This window comes from Trachemys scripta, chromosome 3 (genome assembly GCF_013100865.1).
Source record: "Trachemys scripta elegans isolate TJP31775 chromosome 3, CAS_Tse_1.0, whole genome shotgun sequence".
In the NCBI taxonomy this organism is placed as follows: domain Eukaryota; kingdom Metazoa; phylum Chordata; order Testudines; family Emydidae; genus Trachemys; species Trachemys scripta.
The window spans coordinates 118,396,339-118,418,549 of NC_048300.1; positions in this window are offsets into that span (position 1 = coordinate 118,396,339).

Here is a 22,211-nt window from a genome sequence, read left to right on the forward strand (position 1 = left end):
TGTCACTCTTGACTCTGTCCCTACTCTCCAGCGTATTTACTTCTCTCACCTCTAAACTTAACCCAAAGACTCTCAGCAGGCTTTTCTCTAGTTTCATACTGGAGCTCTGAGCATACAATGCAACTCTTCCACCTTTCCTCCTGTACCTGTCCTTCCTGAACAGTTTATACCCATCCATGACAGTGCTTCAGTCATGTGAACTGCCCCACCAAGTTTCTGTTGTTCCAATCACATCATAGTTCCTTGAATGTGCCAGGACTTCCAATTCTACCTGCTTGTTTCCCAGGCTTCTGGTCTATTTTTTTTCATTTCTCCAAATTGTGGTCATCAGAGAGAAAACCTTCTTTGTGTGAGTAGTGCTGCATATTATTGAAAAGGTGTAAGAGCTGATTGTCTTGAAGTTGCCCTGTGCTTTGGTGAAAATTTCCAGGTACCTCTCCTCATTAGTCAGGCAATCCTTTAATGTAGGAGAAGAGATTGGGCTTTTTACAGTGCCAGATTCTTCATAGAGTTCATCCATGTCCACTTCTTTCATGCTGCAAGCATGAACAGCTTCAGAAACTTTTCAAAGCTGATGGGCTTTTCAAGAGTTGACTTGGACACTTTGCAGTGTGAAAGTTGTCTTCAGAGAAGTCATACTTGTCATGAAGATACTTCTTTGCTTTTTCATAAAAGGTCACAAAGTCCTTTTTTTACATTCCAGCAATACCCTGAGAGAATTTCCTGAGTTTACAATTCACGGTGTATCCAAAGGACTTGCCCCTAATCCTTCTCTCCTGTTTCATAGTCAGTCCATTCATGAGCTCACTTACTGACAGAACGCTATAGCACATGGCTTCCAAAGCCTCAATACAATCCATGAGTAGCTTCAGAGCTTGGCTCTTTGGGGGAATAGGCCTGGCTGGCCTCCCTTGCACCGATCAGAACATTGGCGAAGACTCGTCATATAGGCCTGCCCTGCAGGCCACAAGCCTGAACTAGGCTAAGTGACACAGCCTCCTGCCAAACTCGGTCAAGGGTCATGACCAGAGGAGGCGGGGGGGGGAGGGTAAGGAGGGAAAGAATAAAAAGTCCCACCAGCAGCACTAATGAAATATGTTCATGGCTGTTGAAATATGATAACTGCTTGTGTGAAGAAATTAGTTGTAGCTAAATGTTAACTTCTCCTGTACTTCCAGCTAAATGCAAAACTAGCCAATTAGATACCTTCTTTAGGCGTCCTGTCAACCCCTCCCTGGTACACTGATCATAACGCCCCAAAAGGTACCATGCACTCTTCCGAGAATGTACCCTAGCTGGTGCCAAGTTTTGACCACATCAGATTTCTCGAGAAGCCCCCCCCCCCCCCCACCCAATATGCACCCAATTCTTGGAAAAATAATGAGGAAGGTACTGAGAAAGGGAACAGACCCCAACTCTTTTATTTTTGTAAATGACGTACTATGTTTGCGGTTTGTAAGAATAAAGGCAGCCTGCGAGCTGTGATCGGGTGTGGTAGTTTTCAGACTTACTCCAACACGTTGGTATGTATTGCAATAAACGGGCCTTAGGCTTGAGTTTGTGAACTAAAATTAATGCGCGGATGACTTTTTCCACAACAGTTCAGAAAGAGAAAATATAGTTCAGTCATCTCACTGGCAGTCCCCTCATCCCCCAAAGTATTTTCAAATTACTTTTGGATATTCTTCCTTTCCTAAACTTCTGAAATAGCTAATTAGTCATTTCTAGAACTTCAGTAACCTATTGATTTCTGGAAAAAGCAACACCGACTTGGTAACAACATGTCTCAACGGATGATACTCTTCTACCTCAAGGAACTCACAAATTTCCTTTAATTGTTCTATTCCGGAAGCAGAAACACTAAGGTGGGAATAAATCTTTAGAATTAAATATTCTACATCAAGTTTCCCTGTAGCATACTTCATTGTGTTATGAAGAACATGTGCTAACCAGTTGGTTACTATGATGTCTCTGGCATTTTTAGGCTTCTGGCAAACACTGTTATGCTTCCTGTAATTTACACTGGCATAATCAGCTGTATCTCCAAACTAAGGTCACAAGCCTTGAGTTTCCCAAGCATTTCCATGGGAATGACTTGCACATTTTCCTGACTATCACTGTAAGAAACCAAGAGAAAGTGCTGAATCTCTTTTTCAAAATGTAAAGACCTTAAGACTAATGGAAAACACTTTTTTGCTTCCTTATTTGAAGCATCAATAGCCAAAGAGAAATACTGATAATTAGCCTTAATATAGTCTATGCGTTTCTGAACTGAATATGGGACTAAAACATTCTCACTCAATGTTTTTGCCTTGGTTTCTCCGCAAGTCTTTAGCCACAGATGAGTCATAGTAAATATTCTTATCAGTATTTATGCTACATTTGATGCTTCAGTAAGAATGTTGATGTGTAACAGCATGGAATACTTTGCAAAGTTCCGCAGCAGTCACATTATTGTCATGAGGCAACATACTAGCTTCGAAGAAATTCTGTATATTAATTGAAGTATCTGCACTGAATTCTGTTTGTGCTTTTCAGAAGAAACATGCTGATTCAAATCCCGTTTTCTACATTACATATACACCGGCTGCAGAATGCATGGTGCTCTCCTTTCCTACTTTTATCAATGAACTCATATTCTTTTGACCTTTCGGGATTGAACAATGTCTTGCATTTTTATAATCATGGTGACTATAAACAAATTCCAATACGATGTTGACTTTATAGAATCATAGGACTGGAAGAGACCTTGAGAGGTCATCTACTCCAGTCCCTGCACTCAAGACAGGACTAAGTATTATCTAGACCATTCCTGACAGGCGTTTGTCTAACCTGCTCTTAAAAATCTCCAACGATGGACATTCCACAACCTCCCTGGACAATTTATTCCAGTGCTTAACTATCCTGACAGTTAGGAAGTTTTTCCTAATGTCCAACCTAAACTGCCCTGGCTGCAATTTAAGCCCCTTGTTTCTTGTCCTGTCCTCAGAGGTTAAGGAGAACAATTTTTCTCCCTCCTCCTTGTAACAGCCTTTTATCAGTCACAGTGCAGAATAGTTTTATCACGGTTTGAGGGAACACTGTATGAGAAGTGGTGTAATCCTGAATGAGAAAAGTACTGGTACTTCTAGAACAGCATAGGGCTGCTCTGGCCTGTGAGATCCCAAGCCTGCTGGAGTGACCTCAGAGGACGTCATTTTGCGAAGGTTTAACATTCCTATCCAATAATAGTGAGGGGGAGAGAGAGACATGAGTAATCACTAGCAGTGGCAGTGGCTAAGTACTCATACTCTTATGGAGGAAAAAGCACGTCCTTTTAAGACTACACATTTGGATGAAGAGAAATTATTTAATGAAATAAACGGCTCTAACTAGAAACAAAGGGGTTAAGCTAAGGAAGAGAGAAGCTAGACTGAATATCTAGAATAGGTGACCTTAAGTCTCTTCCATCTCTAGATTTTATGGTCCTATACCCAAAACGAATAAAAATGCTTTTTCAAACCGTTGCAATCTCACATGCAGCCCCCATGCTCCTTTTATTTGCAAATGCTCCACTTTGAAATGAAACCACAAAAGTGTTAATATCACCCACACTGAGGTGTAAATTTCTTCTGATAAAAGATTACTATCCACAGCCACAATTACTCACTTAGTGGCCCAGTTCTATAGTCCTCATTCATGGGGTTAGACCTGCATTGAAGTTTGACTTTGTTAGGGATTGCAGGATGTCATTTGTGGAGGAAGTAATTTTGTTTTTCCAGGTTGTTATATGTAGCAGTTTAGCTTTCCACTAACTTATCATAGAATTCTACAGACCACATGTCATCTATGTATTTTGCAGATCTTTGGAAAACCTTCTGCATGTTTCCAGATGGTGTTTGGCACTCTGTACCTCAGAGTAGCATCCTGGTACCCCCATATTCACCATAGTGATATGATCATGATATGGTTTGTACAAAGTATGCCTTGGGAGGTATCGTTTTAAAAGTCTTGATCTATTGAACATTAATATCCTGTTGGTTTGTATGGGCTGTCATTGTACGTGGAGTTATGAAGTTTTGCTATGTGTGTTTTACTGAAATATGTGGTGAGGTTGGACATGCACAACTAGCCTTTCAGGTACAACAATGGAGTAACCAGACATGCTGATAGCCCATTAAAGAGAATCCACTATCCCAGGAACTGTATACAATGGACACTTTTCATAGAGAGCATGTAGACAGTGGAGCCTGCTTGACCCACATCATAGCAAAAGATCTTTCCAGCCAGCTGGAAGAAATCTCACTCCCCCCACAACTCAACCCCTGGAAAGACATCTGGAGGACAAAGATTTTGAACTGGGATGAGTGGTCCCAGGCTGGAGGAGAGTTCCAATCTGTCTATTGAAGATTTGTGACCTGTTTGTGCTATCTATCAGGGTGAAACACTGCTTGATACAAATCCTGTTTAGTTTATAGGACTCAGATTGCACATTTAATTTAATTTCTTAGGTAAGCAACTTCGCTCTCTATGCCTGCTACTTATAATCACTTAAAATCTATCTTTCTGTAGTTTATGCATCTGTTTTATATTTTACCTAAAACAGTGTGTTTTGGTTGAAGAGCTTGAGAAATCTCACCTCAGTGTATGAAAGCTAATGTGTGTCCTCTCCACATCAATGGAGTGGTGGACTGGGTAATGAACTTACACTGGTCCAGCTTCTGATCAGGGCAAGATGGTATATTCTGGGGATGCAAGTCTGGAGAGCTGGGGGAATTGGCTGGAGCTTCTCTATTGTTGGTTCATAAGTGGCTGGGAGAAGCATTCATGTAACTCAGTTGGGTGTGTCCCTGCCTGTGGATGTCTGTGTACATGCAGTACCTGCCAGAGGTTTGTAGCTTGTCACAGCATCACACCATCGGAGGATTACCCCAGGTTGGTGGGACAGAGGGTTCAGTGGTCCCACAGTTCAGGTTGCACCCTGTAAGCCCCTCCACAGTGTGGATGTTATGGATGGCAGCACACCAAGAAGAATTTTAGGCTTGTGGTTTTGAGGCTGTTTTTATCATTTAGTATGATTCCCCCCCCACACACACACACACACACTTTCTGGCCCCTTAGTCACGTGGGAGCCTAAGACCTATAAATCACACTTCTGAAATAGGCATGGGACAATCTAACACAATGTTGACTTAGTTAATTTTGGCCTTAAAGGGGAGCACAGTAAACTGGGTACCATGGGAGATATATGAAAAATCATTGTATCATTTTAAAATTTATTTTTTTCAGCAAGAACACCTAAATACTCTTTAGAAACAGTGACAACATAATGGATTAATTTCCCACGTGATTTGGTTACTGTGACCAACTCCTGCCTTTCCTAAAAAAAAAAAAAAATTCTTCCCATCATGAAGTTCTTTAAGTCTCACACACATGAACTTAAAAGTCTGTGGGTGTGGGTGTGAGAGAGAGAGAGAGAGAGAGGAGGACTTTGTCTTTACATCTTAATTACAGCTGACTTTTTCTTCTCAGCTCTGAGCCAAGCTATACCTAGAGAGTGGGGAGATAAATGTGTGAGCTGTAAGTTTGACGTCTAATATCTGCTACTGAAGTTTTGGGATTTGATTTAGTGCCTCTATTGGAGGGTTTGAAAAACCTAAGTCTTTCATCTTCTTTTAATAAATTCATTTTCAGCTGCACAATTTACCTTTTTGGCAGTTTTATGATTTAGAACAATGGGCTTTTTTTAGTTGTATAAGTTTTTTGGAGCTGTTTCCCTTTTCTTTCACATTTATAAACACCATGCTGCTGTTCAGTAATTTGCAGAGTGGTGAAGCAGGAGTCATTCAGAGCTCCCAAGTCGAGTAAGTGCCACCATGATTCCTGATTACAGTGAAGGAGACTATTTGACTTTTTGAATGTGATAAACTGCAACTTGAGCATTACCCAGTCACATTATATTATATGTAATATACTTCTACTACATACTGAAGCTTCTTTAGAATTACTAGTTGTAGAATTATGTATTGTTGTACTGTAAAAGGTATAGCACTAAAGAACTGGCAATAGAGAGAAGGTAGAAACTCCCTAAAGAGGAATAATGAAGTATGACTTTACCTTTATTCAAAAATAATTTAAAAATAAGAGGCCTTGAGCAGGAAACACAAACCTCATGAACAGAGAATTTACTTCTATTGTTTAATGGAATGAGCGTTTAATGAGACTGGTGTCAATCTACCTACAGCAAAATATACCAAGAGTCTATACTCTAACTTTTTGTCAACACCTGGGTATATCAAAGGAAATGTATCTTTCTGACAGCCAAGCATAATTCAGAAAAGGTATCAGCTTATCTTGATTTCAAATATTTCAGATTCTTTAATTAGTCAGTTACTTTCATGTTTTGCAAGCTGTTGCAAGTTGAAGGAAGCTGGTTTTATCTAGGATGCTCTCACTCCTTTGTTCTTCCAAGGCTAGATCTATTCAGGTACTTCCGTGTCTCTCTCTATTCTACAGTAGGCTGGAATCTGGATTCTGAAAACGTCTTGTTACCTTTAGATACCACAAAACAAGTGTGGTCAAGAGTGGTGCATATCAACTAGTGTACACCCATAGTCACAGATCTGGTCAAGCTTCCCATTCTGGACAATCACCTGACTGCTGTGTTTGGGTCCTACACACTTGACCTGTGTGCTTTAAGCTTTCTTGAGTCAGAGCAGAGTCCAGGTATTGCCTTTAGCTCTGGGTTTCTAGGCACATTCTCTTTCTAATACCTCCTGAGAACTGAGACCCCCCATGGTCCAACTGCTTAAACTATTGTGGGTTCCCATGACTCCCCCCGTCGCTTACGCAAACCCTTCCAAATTGCCCACAGAACTGGAATACAAGGGTTTACAGTTTACCCCATCAGGGATACATGATAGTTGAAGCAAATAGACATAGGCTTTGAAAAATGGGTTTCTAAAACAATTACTCTTTACTGTAGACAGCAGAGATATGGAAATCTAGGTAAAAAAATAACACTTATATGCTAACCCCTTGCCTCAGTTTGCCCTCAAGTCTTAAGTGTTCTTTGGGATTTGGTCAAAGTCTAGGAGGTCCAGGATGCACCTCCTGAAGCTTATGGCTTCTCCTCTGACCATACGAAGTCTGTATCTCTCGTGCAGCCAGCTTCCTTCAAAATGTCTCCTTTCCCTCCAAAAGCCTGTCCCTTTGTTCTTCTCTCCTGCCCCAAGCTTCCTTTGTCTCCGTGACCCACCCAGTCTCTGTGTTTAAAGGGCTGTACTAATATCTCCTCCCTTTGTTCCCTCTTCTGGGAGAATTCCGTTCCTTAACCCTAGAACTCTGCAGAGAAGTTGGAAGAAGCTGGTTTTACTAGGATGAATTTATTCCTTTGTTCTGCCCTGGCAAGATCTAATAAGATGCTGATAGTCCTTTAATAATTATCTTATTCATAGATGGCCACTCCAGCACCAGTGCCCCAATCCCACCCCTTCACATAAGGAATGTGAGATAAGAATAGAGTGAAAGACAAACATAAGGATATTGAAAGTTCATAAAATCAAACTGGAATTCATAATTGATACCTAGACAGATTCCCTAAATTGTCACACACAATCTGTGTTTAAAAAAGAGTTGTTTGACCCAGAAACTAAGAATTAACAATTGCTTCTGAAACACCTCAGTGTGAACTAATGTGATATCTTTTAGCCTCTTTCTTCTGAACATGTTGTGCACATGGTATATCTAATCATTATACATTGTTGTTTTTTTAAAAGATAAACTGTAAAGGAAGAGAAAATGGTCTTTATTCTGTACTGCTACTTTATGGTATATAAAGATCATGTCATGTATTCTCTTTCCTCACAACCAAAAGAAAACAAAAAAACTACTGGGCCTGATTAGATGAATCAAATTGAAATAACAGAACACCATAGTGAACCAGGAACCTTATGTTTGCTTGCTATACTAGAAATTTCAAACTCTGGGTACTCTGTTGCTAGAGGACACTTCCCAGGACTTTGATGAGCATTGATGATGTTGCTTTAGGTTGAAACCTTCCCTTCAACTTCAGTCTTCTATTAAGCTTTACATAGTCCAAAACACCTTTAAATGTCTATATTCTCTGTGGTTTCAAAACAAGAAGATTTTTAGTTAGAATGTGTGTGTGTGTGTGTTTATGAGGAGGAATTATCTTCAGTGTAAAAGAACTAGTGGTGGGAATAAAACTCTGATTTTTTTTTAATTCAAATTGCCTGTGGGCCCATGAATCGAATGTATCACTAACTATAAAATGGATTTATTTCCAGAGATCATTTTAGTTTTAGCTGGAGGAATTTTGGAATGATATAGTGCTTAGCAAAAGCTAAATCAAATCATGTTTCATATAATAAAACATTTCTCTGCACTTTTCTCACATTTCTACTGTAGTTCACCACATATGTAGCAGGGCAGCATAATCACACTCATATTTAAGGTTCTATTCATTAACAATTAGACTTAGGGTAGTATTTTGACCTTCAGTTTTTGTACTAGGCTTCAATTATAGTAAATGACACCACCACAGGGCATCCATGGGTGAAATTAAGAACTCACTATACAAATATTTCTCAACTAATAAGAGTGGAAGATTTACTCCTGTCTAAAAAATAATCTAATTCTAAGCAACATAATGAGGACTTTTAGGGGTCTACTCTCCAGTCAATGCACATGCATAATTCCAGTAAATGTTATTGGGAAATATGTACTCAGACTGGAGAAATAGGTCCTTTAATCTTAGAGAACATTGCCCTTTTAGATGAATGAAAACTTTTTTAAAAAATCACCTTTAAGTTTATCCCACAGCAGCTATTTTCTCTTTAACCACATATTTGAAGCTATTTTAGGCTTAGGTACTGTAGGAGAAATAAAATCTAGGCACAAAATTCCCTACTGAATTTGAATCTCAAGTTTAAAGAATATCCTGAAAGTAATTGCTAGACATGTAACTATTTCTGTGTTGTTCCACGCATACTGATGTAAAGTAGATTGCATGGATGTAACAGAGGACAGAGTTTGACCCATTATGCTCCCTAACACAACTTCACACAGGTATGCTCTGGGAGAAAAAGGGCTGGCAGAAATGTAGGAAGTATTTTTATCCCTTTGTTTTCTAAAGTGCCTCTTCATGTTTAAGAATTAATCTACATATTGTTTCCATGTCTGTGTTTTATCTTATTTTCCTAAATAAATAAAATAAAAACAACAAATCTATATCCAGAGGAGTGAGTGAGCAAAGAGGCATGTATAGAAGCTTGGAAATGCACCACTTTCTTCTCTTATGAGAGAGGATTCCTAGCTTAGCAAACTGTGTACTGCAACAATCTCAAAAAACTATTTCATTAGCTTACATCCTTCATATCAAGTGACAAGGAAAATAAAATGAGGTTTTGCAGCCTCAGCAATTTTTGTGGGCAAAATGGTATGCCTCCCTCACAATATACCATCATGCAGTCCTGCTCGCAAAAACACTTTAAGCAGGAAAGTGCTAGAAGGCCAATTAAGTTCCATACCTCTGTGTAGCTAGCACATTCTGAACATTTCTCTCTTCTATGCTGGTAGAATACATAGATATTTGTAGCTTACTGCATACACTTGAAGGCCATTGAGTTAAAAAAGACACATTTCTGCACATACCCAGAGAGACTTTCCATTGATTAGATACTAGACTCTGTAATTCAATTGTGTATTTACAGTTCAATATCTCTTGTATAGCTCTGTATGGAGTCCGTTATCTCTTCACTAAAAATAAATGTGCCAAATGCTGATAGAATATGATATTGTATAGAAAGTTTGCTGAGAAAAGAAAGTGATTGAATAATGGGAGTGAAGGCTAGAAAGGCTAATATACTCTATAGTCGTCTTCCAGAAACAAGGGTCTGAGCCAAAGCCCACTGAAGCCAATAGGAGTTATTCTCTACAGTTAAGTTTTGTTTGTTTTTTAGTTTGTTTGTTTTTTTAAGGCCAGAAGGGAATAGATAATCTATTTGTACATCACAGGCCATTAATTTTTCATTCACTTTCCCTTGTGTTGAGCCCAATAATTTGTATTTGAAAAAAAGTATATCTTCAAGAAAGGCATCCAGTCTTGATCTGAAGACATCAAGAGATGAAGAATCCACCACTTTTCATGGCAGTTTGTTCCAATGATTAATCACCCTCACTGTTAAAACATTGTTTCTGATTTCTAATTTGAATTTGTCTGGATTCAGCTTCCAGCCATTGGTTCTTGTTATGCCTTTCTCTGTTATATTAATCTCTTCATGAAGTGACTTATACATTGAATGATGACTGGATTACAATCCTCTTTTTCCTAAACTAAACAGAATGAGCTCTTTGAGTCTCTCACTGTAAGGCATTTTCTCCCTCCTTCAGATCATTTTTGTGTCTCTTTTCTGCCCCCCGCTACAATTTTATCAATTTCCTTTTTATAATGTGTACACCAGCGCTGTACTCAGTAATCCAGTAGTGGTCTCGTGAATGCTGCATTCAGAGGTGGAATCACCTCCCTACTCCTCCTTACTGCTCCCCTTTTTAAACATTCAATTAATGCATTAGCCGTTTTTGCCACAGCGTCACACTGGGAGCTCATGTTCAGTTATTTGTTCACTAAGGCCACCAAACTCATTTTCAGAGTCACTGCTTCCCAGAATATAGGGCCCCACTCTGTAGGAGTGGCCTGAATTCCTTGTTCCTAGATGTACGAACTTGCAATTGGCTGTATTGAAACACATTTTGTTTGAATAGGTTCAGCTTTCCATGAAATCCTGGTTGCTCTGTACAATTGGGCTTTGGATCAGGCCAACTACGTTTCTCAGTAACAGTCCAAGTGCTGGTACTGTGGACATTATTTACTGATATTCTTGTCTCACTCTCCTTAGCTTAAAGATTAATCTGTGTCAGACCCTAATGTCCTATTAGCACCAGATCTGAGCTCCACTGGAAGTCAGAGAGCACACAACTGAAAGGAAATAAGGACAATTGGCTGGCACAGCTGGGTTTAAGTCTAGTACAGTTGTGTAAAAATTAGGGCTCTCACGCTGTTAAAGAGCAATAGAATATCATTTATTTAAAATATTTTGGATGTTTACTACATTTTCAAATATATTAATTTCAATTGTAACACAGAATACAAAATGTACAGTGCTCACTTTATATTTTTTATTACAAATATTTGCACTGTAAAAAAAAAAATTTTCCCAATCACCTAATACAAGTACTATAGTGTGATCTCTTTATCATGAAACTTGAACTTACAAATGTAGAATTATGTACAAAAACCCCTGCATTCACAAATAAAACAATGTAAAACTTTGGAGCCTACAAGTTCACTCAGTCCTACTTCTTGGTCAGCCAATCACTCAGATAAGCAAGTTTGGTTATAATTTGCAGGAGATAATACTCCCTGCTTCTTGTTTACAATGTCACCTGAAAGTGAGAACAGGCATTCTCATGACACTGTTGTAGCTGGCATTGCAAGATATTTATGTGCCAGATGCGGTAAAGATTCACATGTCCCTTCATGCTTCAACCACCATTCCAGAGGACATGCTTCCATGCTGATGATGGGTTCTGCTTGATAACGATCCAAAGCAGTGCGGACTGATCCATGTTCATTATCATTACCTGAGTCAAATGCCATCAGCAGAAGGTTGATTTTCTTTTTTGGTGATTTGGGTTCTGTAGTTTCTGCACCAGAATGTTGCTTTTTTAAGACTTCTAAAAGCCTGCTCCACACCTCATCCCTCTCAGATTTTGGACAGCACTTCAGATTTTTAAATCTTCGGTCGTCTTCTTTGTGTTTTGTCATGTCTGCTGTGAAAGTGTTCTTAAAACGAGCAACATGTGCTTGGTCATCATCCGAGACTGTTATAACATGAAATATATGCAGAATGTGGGTAAAAGAGCAGGAGACATATAATTCTCCCCTCAAGAAGTACAGTCACAAATTTAATTGACGCATTATTTTTTTTAACGATCATCATCAGCATGGAAGGATGTCCTCTGGAATGGTGGCCGAAGCATGAAGGGGTATACGAATGTTTAGCATATCTGGCATGTAAATGCCTTGCAACGCCGGCTACAAAAGTGCCTTGCAAACGCCAGTTCTCACTTTCAGACATTGTAAATAAGAAGCAGGCAGCCATATTTCCCATCAATGTAAACAAACTTGTTTATCTTAGCATTGGGCAGAATTAGAAGTGGGACTGAGTAGACGTGTAGGCTCTAATGTTTTACACTTTTTTGTTTTTGAGTGCAGTTATGTAATAAAAAAATCTGCATTTGTAAGTTACTTTCACAATAAAGAGATTGCACTTCTGTACTTGTATGAGGTGAATTGAAAAATATTATTTCTTTTTATCATTTTTACAGTGCATATATTTGTAATAAGAAATAATATAAAGTGAGCACTGAGCACTTTGTATTCTGTGTTGTAATTGAAATCAATATTGTAAATGTAGAAAAACATCCAAAAATATTTAATAAATTTCCATTGGTGTTCTATTGTTATAAGTGTGATTAACCGCGATTAATTTTTTGAGTTAATTGCATGAGTTAACTGCAATTAATTGACAGCCCTACTAAAAATATTAAGAAGCAATGTAGTAGATGATATATTACTTCATTGTCAAATGTACAGTGCCAGCAGCAGCTGGGAAGAGAACAGGGTTCTAATTACAGATTTCGTCAGTCTGTGCTAAGCAGAAGCAAGCCTCATTCCCAGCTTTGAGAGCTGCAGATTGTTTGGAAGAACATAATGAATTAGGGTGGCAGCAAGACATTATATGATGCAAGCAGATGTTGCACATTAAGCGTTCATCAAATGCACTTTAGCTTTTGACATGTTCATGTGGAAACATCAAAACTTTGAATCTCTAGTGTGACTCTTCACAGAGCGATGCATGTGCATAATCAGACTTGTCTTTACTTGGCATGTATAACCTATAGGAAGAATCTCTCAGTTCTCATCTTCCTTCCTCTGTAGAATTATTAGGATTTTAGACTAGATACTGCTTTTTTAAAGGAGTGATAAGCATACCTTTTTGCACTCGGTTACAAACCAAAAAATGACTGGTATATACCAAGTGAAAGTGTAAGATTGGAATATTAGCAATTTATTTGTTACAATCCATAACATTCTTCTTGATTGCTTGTCTATATTTAAAAGACCATATTTTGGGGGATGGGAGGGTTATACAAATTCTGATATCCGTAGGTGGAGCCCCAAGAAAAGGCAACACTATTTTAGTTTCTTGTCCTGATCTGGAAATTCCTCTTTTCCTCTCTACTGAGGACCTGTTCTGTTGTTTTACCTGATGGGCCATGGAAATAATAAGCATCACCGTTAGGCAGCTCTAACCTTCCACAAAGTTTAAGGTGTTATAATACAAAGCTTTTGTTCAAGTCCATCTCTAATTATTGTTTTATTGTTGCTACTGCTCTAGCATCATCACATGATATCTCTGAGAAATTCAGATTTTTCATCAGTTTTTAGAAGTTTCCACAAAAGCCCATCTACTCTTCTCTAAGTGATATATAAAATCAATCCAGGAGGTAAGGTGGAAGTTGTCTCCTTTTCCATTACCTTGCTTCCATTGTTTTAAAGCTTAATGCAGGTATGTGTGTCTCAGTGCTACTGGTGAACATCTCCAGGTGTTCTATAGTCTATGCACAGTTTTGACTGCTGGTAGCCAGGCAGATGTTTTAGGAGTATAGGACCAGATTCTTAAGCCAGGTTACAACCCTTTCACTCCCGTCAGATGATGTAAATGGGACATATGCAATAAGAACTGTCTAGCAGAAAGTATAAATAGCATGAGGACTGGCCTACGGAATCAGAGATAAATTAAATAAGTTTAAATTAAAATTTAAACTTTTTTTTATAAATAAATAAATTGTTTTTATAATTTATAATCAGAGATCCATAATCATTTCCTCTCTCTCCTGTGCGGAGTGGAGCTCTGCTGCAAGGGAGAGTCTGTCTCATAGACCATATGAAGCATTTCCTGCTTGTTTAGTTTGTAAATTAAATTGTTTTTGGAGTAATAAAGCGTAGCACACAAAACATGAAGACCTCTTGCTTGCTGTGTTCTGTGGGAGGAGCTGGAAGGAAGCAGAGAACATCTTAGTTGCCATATTAGAATCGGTTTGTGATGCAAGACTATCTGCCATGGTCCATGATTAATATGCCTTCTCTTTCAAGAGAAAAGATTTTTTAAATAAGGAGTCATAACTTAAAAATCAAATTTAAAAGTTACAAACAAAACCTTTAAAAATAAAACATTTAAAAATATTTGGAAACAAAAGCCCTTAGAGTGGTTTTATGGTGCACTGTAGATGCTGTATAAAAACCTTTTTTTTTAATCCGAGACAATGCAGATGAACACTGAATGCTCTAACCACCTATTAGTTTCTTCAGCAATTACAGGCAGCTATCTATCTATTCCTTGTAGAACAGTCTGAGTCGTGGAGTGCTCCTCTAGCTACTAATAACAAATTCCCAGGGTGCCTCCTGATACTGCACTTGCAGGTTACAGATGGGGGGAAAAAAACTAATTAATGAAAATCAAATTGATATAGTTTTTTTTAAAGAGATGGTTCCTGAATCTTTATTAAAGAAACAAAACAAGAAGAAAAACCCTAAGACGATGCATCCAGTATTTGCTGTTTTCTTGGGATTCATGTACCAAACAATTGCTTTAGTGTATTTTGAGATGGAGATACTTAAAAGCTGTGCTGTTCAGATGCATGTAGATTTTGATTAACAAGGATTTTTTTAATTTAAATAAGTGTAACGTGTTTATCCTTGGAGTTGGGTGAAACTAGTTCAGTGACATTAGTTTATTTATGGTCTGACTGCCCCTTCTGTAGAAATAACCAGGAAATACCAAGGAAAACTCTGAGGATTACTCTGTGGAGGTCTGCTAGGATCATTATATTGGAGGAGGAGGATTTGCCCACCCCTAACTATTCCTAGTATGGGCAATGGATTTGAGCTGCAAGACGCACAGGAGGCCCTGTGTGTCCCTGATGGCTCTAGGGCCCACTGTTTACCACACACAAACACCTGCTCCCCAGCAGCATGGCTGTATCCTTACAGATGGTCCCCAGGTGTGTTCTTTTCCTTATTGAGTCATGGAGAGCTTGTATTTAATGCTAAAATTATTTTTATTTAAACACTACATAACTCAAGCAATAAGAGAATGGTGGTGATGCCAGTTTGCATACCAGAGATCTGCCATCCAAAAATGGAGGATGATCCTTTGTCCCTGAAGCCACCTCCAACCCCCTTACATAAAAATAACAGCTACTTTATAGAATCATAGAAATGTAGGACTGGACAGGAACTCAATAGATCATCTAGTCCAGTTCCCTGCAGGACTAAGTATTTTCTAGACCATCCCTGACAGGTGTTTGTCTAACCTGCTCTTAAAAACCGCCAGTGATAGAGAGTCCACAACCTCCCTAGGTAATTTGTTCTGGTGCTTAACCACCCTTACAGTTAGGAAGATTTTCCTAATATCTAACCTAAACCTTCCTTGCTTAAATTTATGCTCGTTGCTTCCTTTCCAGTCCTCAGTACTTAAGGAGAACAATTTATCACCCTCCTCTTTATAATAACTGTTTACATACTTGAAGACTTTATGTCCCCCCCCCCCCTCAGTCGTCTCCAGACTAAACAAACCCAATGTTTTCAATCTTTCCTCATAGGTCACGTTTTCTAGACCTTTAATTATTTTTGTTGCTCTACTCTGGACTTTCTCTAAATCTTTCCTGAAAGTGTGATGCCCAGAACTGGACACAGTACTGCTGTTGAGGCCTTATCAGTGCTGAGTAGAGAATTACTTCTCATGTCTTGCTTACAACACTTCTGCTAATACATCCCAGAATGATGCTCACTTTTTTTGGGAACGGTATTACACTGACTCAAATTTAGTTTGCGATCCACTATAATCCCCAGATACTTTTCTGCACTGCTCCTTACTAGGCCCTCATTTTGTATTTGTGTAGTACTTTGCATTTTTCCTTATTGAATTTCATCCCATTTATTTCAGACCATTTCTTCAGTTTGTCAAGATCATTTTGAATTCTAATCACTGTCCCTTGGCTAGTGCACACAGCTCAGCGAGAGTCCCAAATATGGTGAGTTCGACTGCAGAGGAGGAGGGTTGGGAAGGGGGAATGGGCAAGAAGGGACAAAGGGTCTGGGTGGTTTGTGAAGAGGGTCACAGCAGAGCCTAGGGAGAATATTCTGAATATTGGAAATCTTTTCCACAGGCTGGGGTAACTGAACCCAATATCTCACTCCTGAGGGTAACCCAGGATTCAAGGGTGCATCTCCTGCATGTGTGTGGCTTCAGATCGGGTCTATATGCTGCTTGCCTGTGTACCGCTTTGGCCCTTGCAGAAATAATTGTTGGTTGGCATGGCAAAGTTTACTACAGTGGGGGAAGAAAGAAGGCAGCTCTGCCAAGGAACAGAGGATTGCAGAGTACCTACATGAAAGTTTCCTAGAGATCTCTATGGAGCATTCCCAGATCATCCTGGTGTACATTAACAAACTTTTCTGCAATATCAATATGCAATGTCAAAGCAAAATGCCTGCTTACCAGAGTTTACCTCTCCTGCTTCACGTGTGCCAGAGCCAGAGTGCTGGAACTGGCTAGACCCCTCTAAAGTCAAAAATAGGTCTTAGCTTGCCATACCACTAGACGACCCTGTCACATGTCCCACATCCTCCTTCAACTCCATTTCCTCATCCACCAATTGGCCCTCAGGGTTGACTCCACTGGTCACTGCCTCCAGTCCCCCCCAAAGTATCTACGGAGCTCTTGGTGGTGTGGTCACTGCCAAGGATTGTGTGCAGCTCCTCATAGAAATGGCATGTCTTTGGTGCCACATAGAGTGACGGTTGGCTTCCCTTGCCTTCTGGTATGCTTGCCTCAGCTCCCTGATTTTAGCATGGCATTGCCGTGTGTCCCTTTCACGTCCTTCCTGCTGCATGCCACAGACCCAGCAGATCTAACAACTCTGGTGTGCTCCACGTGGGAGAGCGTCTGCTGCGGAAAGCCGGCATGGATAACTAGGAAGATGCTGTGTGAACAGTCCATGTCAAGCAAACAGGAAGAGGAATTTCAAAAATTCCCAGGCCTTTAAACGTGGAAGGGCCACATACCTGTGTACCTGCATGGCACCAGAGTTCAAACTGTTGACCAAAGTGGTCACGATGGGCATTGTGGGATACCTCCTGAAGGCTATTTAGGGTGACATAGAATCATAGAATATCAGGGTTGGAAGGGACCTCAGGAGGTCATCTAGTCCAACCCCCTGCTCAAAGCAGGACCACACAGTCTACACCGATGCTGCCTCACTCTAACTACATCACAAAAATCTCTATGCTGAGATTGTCGAGGTGGTTTTATTTTGTCAGCGTAGCAGGGGAGTTACATTAGTGGGAGGAGCATTTCAGTGTGTACACCTCCCCTGTTTTGTTGATGAAAGCTGAATTTTGTCAGCAAAACTGTGTAGTGTAGACAAGGCTTTATTCTTGTGGGAACGTGGGGAGGGACTACATAAGGTGAGTCTTTCCCTCCCCATTCACACAGTCTGGACAGGGGTCAGGAAAAATTGCAGTCCCAGCACTTGGACGAGCACAGACACTTCTCCCACTGGGGCTCTTTACTGTCACTGTGGTGGGAGTAGGATGGTTTAGGCTGCCCTGTCCCTCCATGCAGCATGGAGCTTGGATGGATCATGTCTACCTGAGGCTCATTCCCTCACGAAATGTTCCCTGAGGCAATGTGACTCCATCCTGCTCTCTTTACAGCAGAGTTCCTAAAAGGCATGATCTACCTCTGGAAATTTGTCTTCTTCCTCTAGCTGCTGTAACTTATCTTACAAAGCCTATCTCTCTTTATTCCTTTCTGCAAATACTCCTTTTGTCTACTATTAGTTTATTTTCTGTCCTTTTTCACAGTCTTGTCACCCTTGATACAAGAGCCTTCTCCACTGTGGCCACCCCCGTCAGGAACAATATTCTTCTTTATCAGCTCCTCATCTATTTTCATACCTTATCTAAAACCATCTCTCTTTTCCATTCTCTATTCTACTTAGGGTAATCTCCCCGCCCACCTGCCCTCAACCCATGTTATGCTTGGTTTTCCAATTGTTTGACTGAGTTCTGTTTACCGCTGTGGAGCACTTTAGGTTTCAGAGTGCGTTAAAGATGCAATGCAAAATAACATTTCATTGTACTAGATTTTCAATGTTATTTGTTGCCTGCCTTCTTATGTCAAACTTGTCCCTTTTTAAAAGCAGCTAATCCAGTAACCTTCTAGTCAAGAGGGTTTCTTGTTCTCCCATTGAATTGATTCTATCATACTGCCAACCTTATAGCAGCAATGCCTGGTTGCACAACTCTACTTAAAGGTCAGTCAGTATTTCCATTATAAATCCCATTTTTCTTGTAACTCAACCATTTCAAATAGCATTGGGCTGAAACTTGGCACACAAGTACTGGCCCACTTGCATTTGTTTTATTCATTTATAAAAGGAACATATTTAAGGAGTTCTCATTATTCCAAAGCCAAATAAAAGACTGACACAGTAATGGCTAGATACCAGCTGTTACCTGCCACTGCTCTCCTTTCCTATACAAAGATATTACTATTCTACATAACAAGCACTGTTTTGAAACCTCATCCTTAATTCAGAACTGCCTAGAATTTGTCATCTTAAGTCAGATTCCACATTATTTTTATGCACCTTTTTTTTTTTTTGTATTTAACGACAAGACAATCCATTGTGCTGGAGAGAAGTAAACAAGCTCACTGCAAGATGCCAGTTGGGAATCGCAATGGGAAATAACTGATCTCTAGTGTGACATTAACTAAAATGATGTGTCCTACAGCCAACCTTGAGACTTGGTAAAACAATGTTTTGTGACAGATTATCACACATGAAAGCATATTACTATAATACAAACTGCAGCAAAAACTCATACATCATCAGATGATCCGTATTTTAAAACAAGTTTAATTTGTTTTTTCAAACAAGCAAGCATATGTAACTATTCATAAATATGTGTGTGTAATATATGAAAAGTACAACACTCAACCCAGCATTAACTATAGAGCTGCAACAGGTGCATTGGTTAATTTAGAGAGAATATACAGGGCCAAATTCACCAGTATGCTCTGATGGCTTTTAAGTCTGACAATATAAAACAGCTACAAATGAGATTGTGTCCATCTTTTGTTTGCAGATGAAAAGGTATAAGAAAAATACCTCTGCTTAAATTTAATAGCCAACAAACTAAGCTATTTAAGCTTTGTTGTTTGTTTTCTCAGGCTGTAGAGGAGGGATACAAAGATAATGCAACACAGGCAAAACAAAATAAGAAAGAACCCTGACTTATAGTGTCTGAGTAACAGTTCTCGTGTAAATAGGTTAGTTGGGGTCTGTTGATTCACCAGTAAATTGCACTTTCTTCAGCAGATAGGAATTGCTAAATTTTTGGAATTGCTAAGTTTCAGCCCTATGCAATTTGAAATGGTAGCATTGCAAGAAAAATGGGATTTATAATGGTTATTGTGGACAGATGCATTGCTAAGGAGGAGTGCAAAAAATAACACAAACATGTAGGGACAAAATTAGAAAGGGTAAGGCACAAAATGAGTTGCACCTAGCAAGGGACATAAAGGGGAATAATAGGAGGCTCTTTAAATACTTGAAGTGGTAGTGGAGCACCAGGTAGCAGCCTGACTTTACTGTCTCTGACACTGATTTATACAAGAATAAGGTCAGGATCAGGCTCTTGACCCTGCTTATTTGCCAGAATGAACCATTCTGATTAGCACATTTTTTTCACATAGCTCCAGACCAAAGGCAGTGCCATATACTCTGCCGTCATGTTACATGTATATAACTCCACTGAGTCTAATGATTCCTTCAATCTGTATCAGTAATAAGCGTTCCCTTTCACCCTTGCATGCGCTACCCACTTCACAGATTACAGTGTGGGAGAGAAAACGGGCTGTGTGAGGCCTCTACCTGCCCATATGGGCAGTTGAACAAACAGGGCAAGGGAATGGGTAGGGCAAGCACAGCTGCATCAGTACAGAGGGAAAAGTAATCTGTGCCAGACAACGGGCTAACACAGATTACTTCCCACAGCAGCCAGGGAGAAACCAGCAGCCTGGCCTGCTCTTGGGGCAGCACAACTATTCACCACCTCTTACCGAGGTCTTGTGGTAACTCCACAGTTGAGGACTGTTTTGCTGTTGTTTTCCTCCAGTAGTGCTCAAAATATGGCAGACTCTGAATGAACATAGAGGAAGGAGCTGCCCCTTATGCCACTGTATGCTGAGGTTTTCTTTCTTCACTAGCTCACATCAGTCCCATCAGTTTGGGGCAATGGTGTAAAAATAATGTTGCTAATGGAGCAGTGTGATCCCACAAGGCTCTGAAGACCCCAGCCAGACACAAAAAACCTTCTTTCATCCAACAATCTTTAAAAGAAATCGGTGTCCCCCAACCTCATTATTTTATATGAAGTAATCACATATGCTTTACATGTAAATTATTAGCTGGGACACATCATGGGAAGTATCAGAGGGGTAGCCGTGTTAGTCCTGGATCTGTAAAAAGCAATAGTGGGTCCTGTGGCACCTTTAAGACTAACAGATGTATTGGAGCATAAGCTTTTGTGGGTGAATGCCCACTTCGTCAGACGCATGTCATGGGTAGTATTGCTTACTTTCCATTACTGAGCTTCTATTTGGAGGTTCATTACCCTCTTCTGTGTCTTATACACTGAATGATGTATGCTGAGAAAAGAAGGGGTCTAAAGTGTATATCTGTACATTCATGAGTTCCAATGATATTCAGAGTGCTGCAGCAAAATGCCCTGGCTATTGAGTGCTCACACTATCTAACCGCTTAGAGTTAATCCAGCAAACTCTTAAAACCAAACTGAAGTTCAGAGGAGAGTCTTTGAAATAGGAGATTCCTGGTAAAAAATGCAAGGATTTGCATGGTTCAAGTCAAGCATTGTAATAAAATAAGGTCAAATAATGCTGAGAACTGTTATTGACCTTTCGGTGGTTTCTCTGAGTAAGCACTGGGTAGCTCACAGGAGCTGGTAATTAAAGTTTGTACATATTGTACAGCTTTCCAATATCAATATGATTTTCCTTTTTCTGCTCAGTTACAGCCAGAGGCAGCATGTTAAAGGTTGTATCTACCTTACATTTGAACTTATCAGTAAATATTTGCACTTGAGCAGGTTATGGGACTGGCAGCCTTGTAATAAGTGGGCTTTTCCCCCCCTCACTGAATACAAGTCACATATTGTACAGAGGAGCCAGCCAGAGTTCAAGCTCATATCCAACCTAACTCTGGCATATTGCTGTTATCTGATCTGAAGGACTATCTGACTCATTTGTATATTGCTTGAGCGAGGGCTTTCCCTCAGCAGATACTCGAGTACTTCCAATTATCCTGATCATTCAGATGGTATTTGTGGTATTTTTGTGCCATGATAAGGACTATTGTAAATATTGCACACTGCCAACACCCCTGGCCCATTTCTCTTGAGCTGCTAAATATAATCACACCAGGAAGCGGAGGGACATGACCACTCTTCTTGTTCCCAACGATATCATATCTCAAGTTGTTGTAGTAGTAATATGTGGTAATGCCTAAGAGGTATGATTACACTGATGCTGGTAGTGTACCACCCAGCCCCCATAGACACCCACTCACTCTGCTGGAGCTAGCATACTAAAACTAGCAGTGTGGATGTTGCGGCCTGGGTAGAGGCACGGGCTAGCTGCCCAAGTACGAGCTCGCCTGACCCCCTGGGTCTGTACTCAGCCAGTTAGCCCATGCCACCACCTGTGCTGCAGCATCCACACTGCTATTTTTAGTGCTCTGGCTTGAGCAGAGCTAGCTTATGTCTGTCTGTCCACCCTGGGAGGCACGCTCCCAGCTGCAGCATAGACGTTCTCTTAAGTCTCTAATCAGGGCCTCAATGTGCTAGGCACTGTACAGACGCATAATAAAAAAGTCAGACACAACCCCAACGAGCTTGCATTGTAAACATATGATGAGGAAAAAAAAAAACAGGTAGAAAAATGCAACAAACAGAAGAGGCAAACGGTGAAATAATCACGTCTGGTAGGGAAAGCAGC